General features: G+C 38.2%; 1 protein-coding gene across 1 annotated transcript in view; it reads right to left on the reverse strand.

Annotated features, from left to right (window-relative positions):
• Pwwp3b (PWWP domain containing 3B) overlaps window positions 1–16,476 on the reverse strand; it is a 38,124-nt gene that overhangs the window by 16,948 nt on the left and 4,700 nt on the right. Inside the window, exon 2 of the mRNA XM_048336468.1 lies at window positions 10,407–10,564. The gene's annotated coding sequence lies outside the window, so the exon portion shown is untranslated. The remainder of the gene's footprint in view (window positions 1–10,406; window positions 10,565–16,476) is intronic.

Here is a 16,476-nt window from a genome sequence, read left to right on the forward strand (position 1 = left end):
TAAAAATAAGGGAATAGCTACTAAACAGATAAGGGAATAGCTACTAAACTAGGAAGAAAGCCAACAGAGTGAGAAAAAATACCAGCAATATATCAGACAAAGGCCTATTATCCAAGGAGCTCAAGAAACTAACCCCTCCCAAACTTAAACCAATCATTAAATGTGCAAGGGTGCTAAAGGGAGACTTCTCTGAAGAAGAGGTAAGAATGGCAAAGAAACATATGATGAAATACTCATCATCCCTGGCCATAAAGGAAATGAAAATAAAAACAACTCTGATGGGGCTGGGAATATGGCTTATCGGTAGATTGCTTGTCTTGCATGAAGCCTTGTGTTTGATTCCTCAGCACCACATAAACAGTAAAAAAGCTGGAAGTGGCACTGGGGCTTAAGTGGTAGAGTACTATCTTTGAGCAAAAAGAAGCCTGGGAAAGCGCTCATGCCCTGAGACCAAGCCCCAGGACTGGCAAAACAAAACAAAACAAAAAAAACAAACCAGAAAACAGAACAACTCTGCGATTCTACCTCACCCTACTTGGACTGGTCAACGTTGTGAGTTCAAACAGCAATAAAAGATATGGGGAAAAAGGAACCCTACTGCACTGTTGGTGGGAATGTAAACTAGTCCAACCACTCTGGCCAGCAATCTGGAGGTTCCTCAAAAAACTAAACACAGACCTACCCTATGACCCAACCATACCACTCCTGGGCATCTATCTACCCTGAACATTATGAGCCAGGATATGATAAAGACACCTGAACATCCATGTTAATTACCACACTATTCACAATAGCCAAGACATGGAAACAATCCAAATGCCCCACAATCGATGAGTGGATCCAAAACATGTGGTACCTAAACACAATGGAATTTTATACAGACATTAGAAAAAAATAAAATAATGTCATTTGCAGGGAAATGAATGAATGGAACTAGAACAAAGCATATTAAGTAGGGTAAGCCAAACTCAGAGACACAAATGGCACGTGTTCTCTCTGATGTGCAGAAATTAGATGTAAAGTACAGTGGGAAATGACAAATCATATGTGATTGTAGATACTCATACGGGGATGAAAAGAGGATACTTTTAGGAGAGAACTACAAAGAAGTAATGCCTAAGTCCCTCTTTATATTTATATAAAATATCAAAATGAACTCCAAGACATGGGAACAAAAGATCTCTTTTTGTTCTTTTTTAATTTTTATTTTTTGATGATTCTGTCCTTTTTTCTTTACGTCTGGCGCATGCATGTGTATATCTTTGGAAGCGTGGGGGAGGAGGGGACAGAACTCAGGAAAAAAGGATGAAAAAGTGCAGCAGTGGAGCTCACTGGACACTGATGAAAGTGAACTATACAACTAATGGGTGGAGGGAGATGTGAAGGAGGCGACTGGAAGAGAGTGAGGGAACAGAAGACACCAAGAAAGGAAATGTACTCATTACCTGATTCATATAATTGAAATCCCTCTGTATATCACCTTTATAATAACAATAAAGTAAATAATAAAAAATAGTATCTAAAAAGACCTACATTTACTATCACATTTGATGGTGTAGTACAGATGAGTTTTACTAAAATCAGGAACCTGCAATGAATATATGCTTTTCCTATTTATAGTAGATATTATGCTGAAGACCCCAGATAATACAATAAAGTTTGAAGTTGTAAGTCCTAATGTAACCTTTTAGAGTTCAGAAAATTAAAAAAAATAAAAAGGTTTAAAAAGTTAGTAGCACATGGATTGAAAGCAAGAAGTACAACTGTATTTTCAAACATGATTATTTATGTAGAAAATCCTAATAAATCTACCAAAGAAGAAGTATTAGATCAAACAATAATTTTTACAGTTTTACCAGAAACAAGGCTAGTATACAACAGCTGATTTTATTTTTATACAATAAAAATATAAAGTTCAAAAATACCATGAATAATGTCATCAAAATCCAGATCATACACAAAAGGGGGGAATAAATCCAAATGTATGTGTAAAATTTTTTGTTAAAGATTTAAGTCAATGAATATCTAAATGAATAGGAAAATATAGCATGTTAATTGACTTAGTAATTTCGTATGCATCAACTCTCCAAACAGGTCTATACAATTACTGCAATCTTAGTCAAAATCTCAGTAGACATTGTGTAGAAATTGAGAAGATTACTTTAAAATGTATATAGAAAAGCAAAGGAGCTGGAGGAGCCAGGGTAACAGTGAGAAGGAATTACAAAAGTAATAAAAGTTCTATATGATTTGAAAATTACAGTCATCATGACAGTGTATTACTGGCCTATAACTGAGATACAAATCAATAGAATACACACCAGAAAATATGGTCAATTAATTTTGGACAACTATAATTAAATGGAGAAATGGTGGTCTTTTCACTAAATGGTACTGGATCGAAAGAACATAAGCAAAAATAATCATCTTGATCCTTTTGCTCAGCTTATCCACAAAATTACTCCAATGGATTATTGAACTAAATGTAAACCCAAAATCTGTAAAATTTGTTAAAGAAAACAAAATAGAAAGCCTTTGAGATCTTGAATGGGACAAAGGCTTAAGTTACAAAGATTATAAATCATAATAACACTAATAAGCTGTGGATTTGAAATTTTTGTTCTACAAAAAAGGCAAAAAGCAAATTCACAGACCTGGAGAAAATATGTGCAAAACACAGACCTGATGAAGGATTTGTAAAAAGAATATCTACCTTTAAAAGTTAGTAGGATTATCCAGGTGCCAGTGGCTTAAAATTCTAGCTACTCAGGAGGCTGAGATCTGAGGATTGAGGTTTGAAGCCAATCAGAGCAGGAAATTCCATGAGACTCTTATCTCTAATTAACCCTCAGAAATAGGAAGTGGTGGCTGTGGCTCAATAAAATTGAGGGATAGTGTCCAGCTCTTGAGTTCAAGCCTCATGACCGACAAAAATGTTAGGATTAAAGCCGCAATTTGAAATGATCAATTTAAATCACTCAATTTAAGTAGATAACCACAGATTATCTATTTGCAAATGAAAAGAGGCTCAACCCAAGAATATGAAAGTAAATCCATAAAGGGACACTGTTAATTAGCACCTTTTAAAATAATGGTCAGTATAAAAGACCATAAAACAAATCAAACAAAACAACAAAAACACTACAAACTAACAAACTGATAGCAGTATCACTTTCATAAAATAATATTGTTGGTGCAAATGCAAAAATGTCACATCCACTTTAGAAAACAGTTTGGCTGTTGTTAATGTAGTAAAATATATAATTATATTCAACCTAAAAATTCCACTCCTGAGTATTTGCCAAAAAGCAATGAAAAAGTATTTATACACAAATATCTGTTTTGAAATTACTAATGTTAATCATAATCATAATCACAAAAAAGCTATAAAGCCAGGCACCAATGGCTCACACCTGACATCCTGTCTTCTCAAGAGCCTGAAATCTGGAGAACATAATTCGAAGCCAGCCAAGGCAACAAAGATTATTTTTCGCCAATGAACTACCAAAACAGCCAAAAGTGAATGTGTGGTTCAAGTGGTAGTGCAAACCTGGTGCAAAGAAGTTCAGTGACAGTGCCCAAGTCCTGAGTTCCAGATCCAAAACTGGTGTGTGTGTGCGTGCGCGCGCGCGCGCACGCACACACACACGCAAATAATGCTATAAATCTAATGAGTGGATATACAAATTGTGGGGCATTCATACCATGCAATGTCTCTCAGCTACAAAGAACAAACTACTAATACAAGCATGTGTGCACAGTACATATATACACACGTGCTTTATACAGCAAGCATATGTTTGTGCATGTATAGTGAAAAGTGCTACATGCAAGTCTTATAGGAGGGGACTGATTTAGTAGGTCAGAAGGGAATATTTCTGAGCTAGGGACATGTTGCATATCGATACTTATCAATAATTATATCAGTTTGTCAAAAATCACCCATCTGTACATCATAAAATGGTGAACTGAACTCTATGTAAGTTATACCTTAATAAACCTGGATCTTTAAAAAGGCATCAGAATGTGAGCTATGTAAGACATGTGTATTGTACTACTCTTGAGGATATGGATTTATACTCTTTCCCTTTTTTGTTTTTTGCAGGCCCTGGTGTTTGAACTCAGGGCCTGGACGCTGTCCCCGAACCTCTTTTTACTCAAGGCTAGTGCTCTATTACTTGAACCATTGTGCTACATCTAGTCTTTTCTCAGTAGTTTATTGGAGACAAGAGTCTCATAGACGTCCCTGTCTGAGCTGGCTTTGAAGTGCAATCCTCATATCTCAGCCTTCTGAGTAGCTAGGATTACAGGCATAAACCACCAGCGCCTGGCTTGATTTGAACTTCCAATCAATGATTTCTTTCTAAAGAATGTTGTGTAAAATATCCTCTGACATTATAGAAAGTACCTATTAAAAACTCAAATGATTAGGAAAGTGAAAGGGAATACCAAAATTGAGAGACAAAGGATAAAAAGACAAACGACTACAAAAGCAATACTTGCAAAACTCTTTGGTGTAAACCAACTGAACAATTCATGGGGGAAGAGGGAAAGGGGGAGGGGGGAGGGGGGAATGAGGGAGGAGGTAACAAACAGTACAAGAAATGTACCCAAGACCTATAACTATAACCTCTCTGTACATCACTTTGACAATAAATAAGAAAAAATTTTGAAAAACCTCAAACAATTATAATCTCTTTGCTAAGCAAAACTAAGTTTTATGAACTTCTTATGAATTTTTAAAGTGTCAGGAGGTATGGAAAACCTTTGATTTTGATGTAGCTATAGACCAATTCCTGTAACTTCATATTTCACTAAATATTTCTTTCACTGAGAGTTAGTAAAAGCTGTCAGGAAATCTCATACGTTTAGTGTCTTATAGCTCTTGAAATGTATTTCCTTGTCAGAGCTTTTAACTACACTCAAGATTCTTAGCACCCAGCTATATGGATAGAAGTAAAGGAAGAAGTAAGAGAAAATTAACAGAAGCCATATTCTAAAGTCTAGTGATAGATATACAGTTTAAAAAGCAGAAGCTCAGAAGCTAAATAACACACACGAGACACATGGTTTAAGATTAAATGTCAATATTTTAGTGCATTAAAGAGCAAGAATGGTTCATTGAGAATACTTAGAAAATCCACGAAGGGCCATAGACATTGTTAAAGCAAGAAATCTCAAAATACATACTGGTTATCTAAAATATTCAGTGACCTTTATAGGAGTGGTGGAGACAAATGAATAACGGAAACTGTAAACAAAGAGTTGAGTCTAACCAGGCTCTAGAGGATCAACGTCTGTAATCCTAGCTATTCAGAAGGCTGTGATCTGAGGATCCTGGTTCAAAGTCAGCCTGGGAAGACAATTAGAGACTCTTATCCCCAATTAACCAGCAAAAAGCCAAAAGTAGCTAGGTACCAGTGGCTCACACCTGTAATCCTAGCTACTCAAGAGGCCAAGATCTCAGGATTGCGGTTTGAAGCCTGCCCAGGCAGAAAAGTCCACAAGACTCTGATCTCCAATAAACTACTCAGAAAAAGCCAGAAGTAGTGCTGTGGCTCAAGGGATAGAGAGCTAGCCTTGAGCACAAAGAGGCTCAGGGACAGTGTATAGGCCCTGAGTTCAAAGCCCAAGACCAGAAAAAAAGCTGAAAGTAGAAGTATAGCTCAAGTGGTAGAGTGACAGGCTTGAGTGAAAACACTAAGGGTCAGTGCCGAGGTCCTGAGTTCAGGTCCTAGGGAACACACACACACACACACACACACACACACACACACACACACACACACACAGAAAGAGAGAGAGAGAGTTTAATCTTATTAAGTAATGTTCACTTGCTGAATATCTATGTGAAGAAACAGAAGAGCTCAAAACCTAGTTAAGACGAGCTTTCAGAGTACAGAGAAAGGCAAGCCAGAGTAACTTATTTTCAGGGCCTAAAAGACTCCATAATCTCTGCCTAAGTATATGTGACAAGACAGAGAAGATAAGATGGACAAAACACCCAGTGACCTAGGTCACAAGGAAATAAATCTACCACATTTGTATCTTCTGTCCTCCCCAGGAATCAAAACTCAAGGAAGTCAAATAGGAAACATTTTTAAAGAAATAAAATGAAAGAAAGATTTATGAGGACTTCCAACATCTAACATCACAGCACATAAAGCTCTGAGTATTCACACAGTTTTTGTATTCAAGCACACTAATTAAGCACTTCGTGACTTTAACAAAGAAAGAGCTGGCTGTGACCTGCTCTTGGAAATTTAAAGAGAAAGGGAATACTCCCACAGACCCTGCTATTCTCTGAGGCTCCCATGGGGTCACAGAAACCTAGGCAGGATATAAATTATTTTCACCATCTCCTCTGGTAAATGTGACATACTCTGTTCTGTAGGAAGGAGATAAAAGAGACTGTAAAGTATCAAATGTCTAGGCAGGCTCTCCATGTTTCAAGACTGTAAGCTACAATGGATGGTTAAGACTGGGAGTATCATAGTTCAAGGCCAAGTTTGGCAGAAAAGTTCCAGATACTCCTTCTCGAGCCATAATTGGGTACAGTGCATGTCATCTCCAGCTTCACTGGAGGATGGACAGGGAGGATCACAATGTTAGGCCAGCCTGGGTAGAAAATTCTATGATACTCAATCTTCACAGAAGGAAGGTGGATGTGGTAGTATATACCTGTGATTCTAGCAATGATGGGAAGATTTAAAATATGTGTATCATGGCTCAGGTACACACACAGGCAGAGAGCAAGACTCTCCTTTTAAAATGACCTTGTAAAAAACAGGGCTGGAGATATGACTTGGTAGTTACCCAACAGCCTAAAAAGCAGCAGGTCCTGAGTTAAAATTCCTAGTAGTACTGCAATCCCCAAATCGAATGTCTAAGCTTCAATATTTCTCAGGTAACAGTATGGAAATGTTTCTACACATTTCAAGTTGTCAAATAGGTAAGATACACAGATGCGGGCTTTGAGGTTCAGTTCTAACTTTACTAGTGGTGTGGATATATACTTGTTACCACCAGACATCAAAATATATTACAAGGTTAAAATAATTTTTAAAGAATAGTGACAGGTTAATGCTGGGTGTGGTGGCCTAGGTTTCTACCACTTGGAAGACTGAGGGGGAGGATAATGAATGTGAGGTCATTGTACGTTTTATAGGGAGTTCAAAGGTAGCCTGGAGACCTTGCATCAAAAACAAAGAAAGAAATACATATATACAAAACACACTAGGTGATGGTAGATCACACCCAAAACCCTAGCTACTCAGGAGGTACAGATAGGAAAGGTTATAATTTGAAGCCAGAAAGGGGTGGGTGAGGAGAATTTGTAGAAAATCACCTCAACTAATAGCTGGGCATAGTGTTGCATACCGGTCATCCCAGCTACACTGAAGGCAGAGATAAGGAGGATTGCACTTCCAGGGAAACCAAGGCCAAAAGAAACCCCAATAAAACAATAACAACAAAAAACCTGTAAGATCATATCACTACATTAGCACTATTCACCATTGCTAAAATATGGAACCAACCCAGATGCCCCTCAGTAGATCAAGAAAATGTGGTTGTTATTTCTAGCATAGTATGTGAAATTCTTTCTTTTTTTCTTTTGTTTATCTTCCCTATGGGTTAGCCCCTGTTGTTACTGTATTTGATTTTGGTACCCTGGGTATTGCATATATGTTTGTCTGAATCAGGGAAGGGAAGGGGAAATCAAAATGATGAAGCAAAGTATAACAGGTGAACTAATGCAACAGCAATGATTACAAGACAATATGCTGTGAACCAACTGTATAACTGGGGGGGGGGAAGGATTGAGGAGGAGGGATGGTGGGAGAAAAATGAGGGAGGAGGTAACAAGTTTGAAAAGAAATATACTCACTACCTTGCATATGTAACTGTAATCCCTTGACAATAAAAAGTTAAATAAAAAATTAAATTAAATTAATAGCTAGGCCTAGTGACACATGTCTGTCATCCCAGCAATTGCAGGAAATGTAAAAAGGAAGATTGCTATCCATGACAAAAGCTATCCCAGACAAAAAGTGATATTAAATATGTGACTCAAGTAGTAGAGCACTTATGTAACAAGTATAAAACCCTGAGTTCAAATCACAGAACTTATTAGAAAACAATTTACTGACAGCTCAAGTATGTACAAGAGGTTATATGGACAATGGAAAGAAGATGAAAAGATGTTCAAAATGAACCACAGGAAATTTGAAAATGTTTATTAATTGGGATGTAAAGACATAGACTAGAAATGAGTCAGCAAACTCTCAATTGTGGAGGGTACTTAGGTTGCTGGTGTGACTGCTTGGGCCACATAAGCAGAAAAGCAGTGATTTTGGAGGTTTCTATTGCTTTAGGAAAAATAAACAGTTTTCTCCTTTTGTGGCTGATTCACATGCTTTGAAAAACTCCCAACTAAACTTGAATAAATGATTTTGAATAGGTTATATCAGAAGGTATTTAATTTTCAAAGGACAAGGAAATCCAGGCACCAGTAGCTCATGCCTATAATCCTAGCTACTCAGGAAGGTGAGATCTGAGGAGTGCATTTCAAAGCCAATCAGGCAGGAAAGTCTGTGAGACTCTCATCTCCAATTAATTATTCAGATAAAGCTGGAAGTGTTGTGTGGCTGAAATGGTAGAACACTAGCCTTGAACACAAAGAGGCTCAGGGACAGCGGCAAAGCCCTGAATTCAAGCCCCAGGTCCAGCAAAAATCCCCCCAAACAATAAAATCACAAATAAGCAAAAGAATATCTTCCGAAGGACAATGAAAATGGAAAAAGGTAACCAAAAGATGAATAATTACTTGGAATCAGAGCCAGAAATATATTGTCACTGGAAAAATTGTCTAAAAACTGAAAAAGAAATGAAGTTTTATACTGTCCCAGTATACAACCCTTATTATAGTTATTATGTAAAAGTGTGAAAGGGATGTTTCTGAGGTGGTTCCTGTGGGCAAGGACAATGAAGAATGTATTAAGGAATACCATTTTTTTTTGTTTCTGAATATTTTGGAATTCTTAGGCCTCTTAAGGTTTATTCTAGGACTTTCTTTTTAACTGCTCTAAGCTGCCAGTGCTTCTCTTCCTAGCACAGTAATGCACACAGTGAGTTTATATCTTCTACACTGGCCCAGGTAAGAACATAAAAATAACAACATAATATCATCATTAGGAGGATGTACTTAAGAATCAGAGATTCAGAATGATTGTCACAAATACCTATTTTTTGAAAAACTTTTAAAGGATTTTGTGGGGCATACTAGTCTTTCATAAGTGGTAACATCATGGCTACTTGCTTCATTTTTTATTTTTAATATTATTAATATTGATTTACTTTATAGTACTGAGGACAGTACTCAGGACCTCACAGGAAGCACTCTACCAAATGAGCTATTTTCCAACCTTTCTTCACTACTTTGAAGGACATATATATATATGTGTGTGTGTGTGTGTGTGTGTGTGTGTGTTCCTTGACTTCAATAAAATTATATCTCAATAAAGTTAAAATATTATAGTTGAAAATGCTTTAAGGCTAGGTGCCTGTGGCTCATGTGTATAATCTTAGCTACTCAGGAAGGTGAGAGTTGAGAATTGTGGTTCAAATCCAGCTTGAGCAGGAAAGTCTGAGAGATTCTTATCTCCTATAAATGATCACCAAAAAGCTAGAAGTGGAGCTTTTGGCTCAAGTGTTAGAGCTCCAGCTTTGAGCAAATAAGCTCAAGCATAGTGCCCAGGCCTTGAGCTGAAGCCCTAGGACTGGTACAGAAAGAAAATCAATGATGTTTTTTTTCCTTTTTTAAAATTTAATTTTATTGTCAACGTGACAGAGAGGGGTTACAATACATACTTAAGGTAGTAAGTACGTTTCTTGTCAAACTTGTTACTTAAACATGGAATAAAAGCAAAAAAAGCTACTGGAAACACGGTCTACTGTGGGATACTGTTCCTATGGCTACCTGTGAGCCATGGCATATTGCTCCTATCCCATACTGAGAAAAGAAGTGTGAGCATTACATACTTGCCAATACTGGGAAAGATTTAAATTCAAAATAAAATTTAAAGCATAATTTCTACTGAATTTTCGTGGTTTGTGTATCATAGTAAAGTTGAAAAATCATACACTGAACCGCAACCAGGAACACTGGGAGGACACTCGGTAACTATAGCTTGCTACTTTTCCCATCTGCTTTCACATTAAAACTTTGTCCATTAAAATGCTTTAACCAGCTGATTTCTTCACCTTAACCATCAATTGGCAACAAATAAATAAAATGTTTGAGATTCATTTAGAATTTGATAGCTACCACAGCAGAAAACAAAATAAGCACTACTCCATATTCTTAAATTGTTTTAAACATGAACTGTTTTTTTGTGATGTCTTACCCTCTGTCACGTAGGTGCGAGCTGGCTGGCTTATTACTTCATATGCTAGTCCAGCAATGCCTTCACCCTGCTGGGCAGTTAGGTGGCTGTACTGCCTCACAGGGGCTAAAGTGACATTGCAGCCAACTTCCCAAGTCACAGGCACCTTGGATATTCACCTAGGCTGTGCAAAGGAAGACAGATAATCAAACCAATTACATGGAAGAAGTGGTAAAGAAATTTCCTTAGCAAAAATTTGCCCAGGCTTGTCACTCTGAAACACAGGGAGGAGGTGAAATCTCATGTTTATCTTTTTTTGTTTTCTGAAAGTCTGAAATACTCTGTGGGGCACAATTTTATTATTGAGCTGATGATGAAATCATCTCCTGCTGGAAAAGTGGAAGGTGATAATAGGACAGAAGGAAATAACAACTGTGTTGTTGGTTTTATGGTTGAGACTCTTAGAAGCAGTTTCTTGTAGGTTTTCTGTTTGAATCAATGTGTCATTGCTTGGCTAGGCCTTTGTTTTGTAGATATGAACAGCCCAATTTTTTTTTCAATGAAATATCAATCATACCACTCACACTGTCTCAGAGTCTAATTCAAAATACATTGCATTGCTTTGTTTGCTCACTTCATAAAAATAGTTTCCTGGAGAAAATTTAGGCTAGCTGGCAAGCGCCACCGTGTGACTCCAAATAGAAGTGTCAGTACCACATTCTAGTGGAAGAAAGATTGGAAGTACATTCAGTCTACCAGTAGCTTTCTCAGGCTTCTAGATTATACCATGCTTAGATTTAGAGCTTTGTCATGCATTATACAAAAAATGGAATCCAGATACCTTCATTTCTAGTGGTCTGATTGTAAAAAAAAATACAAGCTTTAGTGGATATTGAAAATATCAGAAAAATATGCAAAGTACAGTTGAAAGAGATAACTAATATTTCCCGAGTATCTTTCCTTTTTTAACATATAGATAGTAATGTATGTCTTTGAAGACAGGGTGTTAATTGTCTTCAATTTTGTAGTTTGCACATTTTTACTTACTAATATGTATTTTCAATGGGATGCCCTTTAATGGCTCACTTTAAATGCAATTCCTGCACAACTCATTGCATTTCACTGCAATGTTTTTGATATTGCTACAGGGTGACTAAACAAATATTAAAAACTATTTTAAAAGATAGTAAACTCTGTTCTGAGTCTGATTCATATAAGCAATTCCTTTAGCTGTTTTTTTTTCCCCTATTTTGTTCCACATACTGTATTACCAATCTTTTCTCTTGAATCTTGTATTATGCTGTTGGCTATTGTGAAACTGCCTTGTTTTTAATCTGGTACTTCAAAGACATGTTCACAAATCACTACATACAGCACCCCATAAAACAGAAGTATCTATGTCACACAATTACTTTTAGAAGTGCTTAAAATAAATCAAAATCCTTTCTCAATTTCACTTTTAAGTTTGGACAATAGAAAGGGTGAAAAGGTTCTTTGCTGACCATCACTGTAGTACCTGGGGCCCGATAGGGATGAGTTAAGAGAGGGCACAGAGACGCTGGGGCACACAGCAAGTAGGGTACTGAGTCTGGTGCAGGAAACCTTGCAGGAAGGGCTGCAGAGTACAGACGTGCCCGTGGGTAGAGGCATGGTTAGGCATCCCAAACCGCTTCAGCACCATTGAGCTCTTTTAATTAGCAATATGGTCATGAAATAAAGCCAATTCTAAGAATGCTAAAAGTAGTTAAGCTAAATTTTAAAAAGGAAAGGAAAAAAACACACCACAAAACCACAACACCCATGTCCAGACGGTTGGAGACGCCGCACCGCTGCGCACTCGGGAGTCAGGGAGTCTAGCTCCCGCTCCCCGCCCCCCCGCCCCCGCCAGATAAACGCATTTTCTTTGCTTTTTAAGTGTTGTCTCTGCGGAGCAGCGTAGCTGAATCTGCCCTGCAGCTGTGCACACATTGCCACTTGCTTTCTTAACGCACGCTCACTTTACATGTTCACATTTTTTTTTTTGATCAGTTATTTCAGGACGAATCTAAAATGGTTAAGAAAAGCAGCAAGGACTAACGTGGTTTAAACGGAACACCCTCCGCCTCGGCTCGTCGAGCCAAAGTCTTCGTTTCCAAGCTGTAATGCGGTCACCTCTGCCCGCACCACTGACTTAAAAAACAAATATTGCAAGAAACGAAAAATTCCACCGGATTCATTCCGTCCCCCCAACAGTAAATGAACCCCGAACACCTTGTATTACCACCTCTTCCAAACAAGAATTGCTCTTCTTTTTGATGTTGAATTTTAACACGCGGCGAAATTTTAACGCGCGGAGAAATTACTAGAAAAGAAGTAGCGCCAAGACAGCCATTACCTAGAAGCTCCTTGCCGCCGCCACCGCCGCCGCTGCCGACTCCTCGGAAAAAGCTGCTCCTCCCCCCCCCCCCCTCCGGCCCCCGCCTCCTCAAGAACGTGGGCCACGCGCAGCTCCCTCCCCGCGGCTGCGAGATCAGGATGGCTCCGCCCACTCCCGCGATGGGAGGGGGCGAGCCTGCGGCCTCCCCTCAATTGCGGAGCGGAGAATCGCCAAGTTAAATTGAAATGCACTTAAAGGGAAAACTGTTCATTTTAAAAACACTTGAAAGCAGAAAGGCAACACGTGTCTTGGGAAATTTGCATTCAAAACCGCAAGGGTGGATGATTGGGGTGCGGGGGGACTACTGATGCTTTTATACAACATGAAATCTCTAGTTAAGAATATCTTTTGAAAAATTTACTTGCCTATTCCAACATCTTATTTCTACATAGCAAAAAACGATCTAGCTACTCTAGCTACGAGAATAACACCACCACCCACAAAAATAATAATATTAAAATAAAAACCTAGCAAGTTCTTGTTTGTGATGGAGCTGAATTTATATATTGTTTTGTGAAGAATTCTTTGCACGGTGAACTCTTCTAGCTCTGTGACAGGCAATGACTTTTTAAATATTCGAGTCTTCTCTTAATACACTGTGAAAGTTTCATAGGTCTTCTTTTTTTTTTTTTAATAAAGCTTTTTTTGTTGTTGTACTGGGGCCCTTGGAGAACCCAGTCTCTCACTTGAAGAACTCCATATCCACATATTTTGAGCTACGCTCCCAAGCCTAACCTTAAGATCTTTTGTTTGTTTTCTTTAGCTCCCTAATTTTGCTACATGGTATTGCTCAAGCTTCAACTCCTAATGTCTGATTTTCCTATCTCCCAAATAACTGGGAGTACAGGGCACTCCATTCTGCCAGGCTAAATAAACTAATTTGTAACTATAAAAAAAATTAAAATTCCTCAGAGAACTGTAATACACTGAAATGGTGTGTGGGGGGAGAGGACTATAGCAAAACCACAATAAACCACATGTTAAAATGGACAAACATGGCACAATTGTTTTCAATCCAATAATACTGGTAATCTATATATTAATAAGAAATATGCAACTAAAGAAGAGAACAACTACAGTTGTCTCTGTCCTTGGGCAAAGCTGCATACTCACATGTGATGAAATTTGGGTTTCAAATCCCTGTTTGGTTTTGGCCGAAATCATTGAATTGAATCTTCCCTTTCCCTTGTACTAGATCTGATGTTTTGGCTTTTGTTCATCTGCAATTGTTTTATATGAATTTACTGGAAAAGGGAAGTGGTTTTTAATAGGGCTCCTTAAAACCCAAGCATCTGAAGCAAAATGTAAAACTACCCAATACGTTCAAAGTCTATCTAGCATTATTAACCAGACATGCAAATGTAAACATGCCAAGACTTCACTTTTTTAAAACCCAGCTTGACTAAAACCAAAGAAATTACACAATGAAGAATAAGATAACACCTCTTACTCATGCCCAAGACCACAAGGCTGGAAGGCAAGATAAATTAGAGCCAAAGTCCCCTGGCTCCAGAAATACCAGGATATGCCACGTCTCTGCCAATACCTCCTGGCTGAGGGATCTAGTCAGTTTGGTACAATCAAAAATGATGTCATCTACTTTCAGATTGTGAGGAAATTGATGAATGTAACCCCAGAGTAAGTGTGGCTTAAGCTCCTTCCTGCTGGTGAATACATTAGTGAATCACAGTCACCTTCAATGACAACCATATAAGTCCCCAGGTAATTTCTTCATCATTTATATTTCCACACAAATGTAAAAGGTTTGCGTGCTATATGCTCTTACAGTGACCCTAGCTGCACGACAGCATGTACTTGGCCTAAGAACAGTTATGAGAAGCATTTTGTCTGTGTCTGGGGCTTGGCATGGAGTTCTCTTTCACATATGCCTATTCCTGGACAGGCGGTGAAAATCATTTGTCATGCAGTGAAATATGCCCTTTCCACTCCACCCTTCCTAACAATGGACAATTCACAGTTCTTGTGATTCCTATCCTTTTACAAAAGATTCAGGGATAAAGAGGGACATTTTGATTTTTATTCTCTTTAATGTTGAGCTATTAACTTTCCAGAAAATGCTAAAACTTACCTATAGCTAATGACTCTGAGGTTTAAGTCTCTGATGATCATGTTAGGCTAACTTTTAAAACAAAAACTTCTCATTTATTTCTTGTGCTGGCACTGGGGTTTGAATGCAAGACCTTATATGCTTGCTTGGCCATTTTTACTCAAGGCTGGTGCCATAACACTTGCAAAGTAAAAAATTATCAGCATTGAAAACTCTACAGAAAAAAGGAAAGAAAACATCATTCTTCCAGAGATCCTAAACAGAAGACTCAGGCAGGGCTAAAATGATTCTGTAAGCATGCTAAGAAGCACATCCAAGGGTTTTTGTTTTTAATTTGTGAAATACAGATGTCAGGATTTAATGTCTAGCATTGAAGAGGTAGAGATGGACACATTATGTCAGGGCTATGCTTTATAAACTTTATTATTATTTTATTTTTTGCCGGTCCTGGGACTTGAACTCCACCTGGGCACTGACCCTAAGCTTTTTTGTTCAAGACTAATGTTATACCACCTGAGCCACAACTCCACTTACAGATTTTAGTGTGGACATTAGAATCTCACAGACTTTTCTACCTGAGCTGGCTTCAACTTGTGATCTTCAAATCTCAGACTCTTGACTAGCTAGGATTACAGATGTGAGCTACTGGCTCACCAGACAGGCAGGCAGTCTGACAGTTGTGTGTATAAAGTTTTTATTCTTTTTTTTTTTTTTTGCCAGTCCTGCGGCATGGATTCAGGGCTTCTTTTTTTTTTTTTTTTTTTTTTTGCTCAAGGCTAGCATTCTACCACTTGAACCACAGAACCACCTCTGGCTTTTTCTATATATGTGGTGCTGAGGAATCGAACCAAGGGTTCATGTATACGAAGCAAGCACTCTACCACCAGGCCACATTCCCAGCCCAGTATAAAGGTTTTTTTTTGTTTTTTGGCCATTCCTGGGCCTTGGACTCAGGGCCTGAGCACCTTCCCTGGCTTCTTCCCGCTCAAGGCTAGCACTCTGCCACCTGAGCCACAGCGCCCTTCTGACCATTTTCCATATATGTGGTGTTGGGGAATCGAACCGAGAGCTTCATGTGTAGGAGGCAAGCACTCTTGCCACTAGGCCATATTCCCAGCCCCAGTATAAAGGTTTTTATTTGCTCCTTAGGAAAATTCCAAGCCCTTAAGTATTGTTTGAGTGATCGTCTGCACATCCCAGATAGCATAGTTAACAAAGATGCATGACTCATGTGCATCTCTGATGTTAACATTGCTTGTCCAAATATCAAGTATTTAACTGCCTTTAATGCTATAATAATAAAAGCTTGTAGACATCTGGTTTCCTGAGAAAGCAGTATTTGGGACGGAGAGTAAACTGACTTTTGAACTTTGAGCTTCACACTTGCTAGGATGGTGCTCAACCACTGATGGCAAATTCTCAGGCTTAGAAATGCTGAGGTTTTTGTTTGGTTGGGTTTTTCAACATACAATACTCTATGGCCTTAAGCTAGAAAATGGTTCTCACTTTCTATAGCCTACTTGCATTCCCTCTAAAACATCACAAATACCTTGAAGAATGCATTTTCTATGAGATAATTGTTGTAGATTAAAACATAACAAGAAAAA

The sequence above is a fragment of the Perognathus longimembris genome, chromosome 28 (genome assembly GCF_023159225.1).
Source record: "Perognathus longimembris pacificus isolate PPM17 chromosome 28, ASM2315922v1, whole genome shotgun sequence".
In the NCBI taxonomy this organism is placed as follows: domain Eukaryota; kingdom Metazoa; phylum Chordata; class Mammalia; order Rodentia; family Heteromyidae; genus Perognathus; species Perognathus longimembris.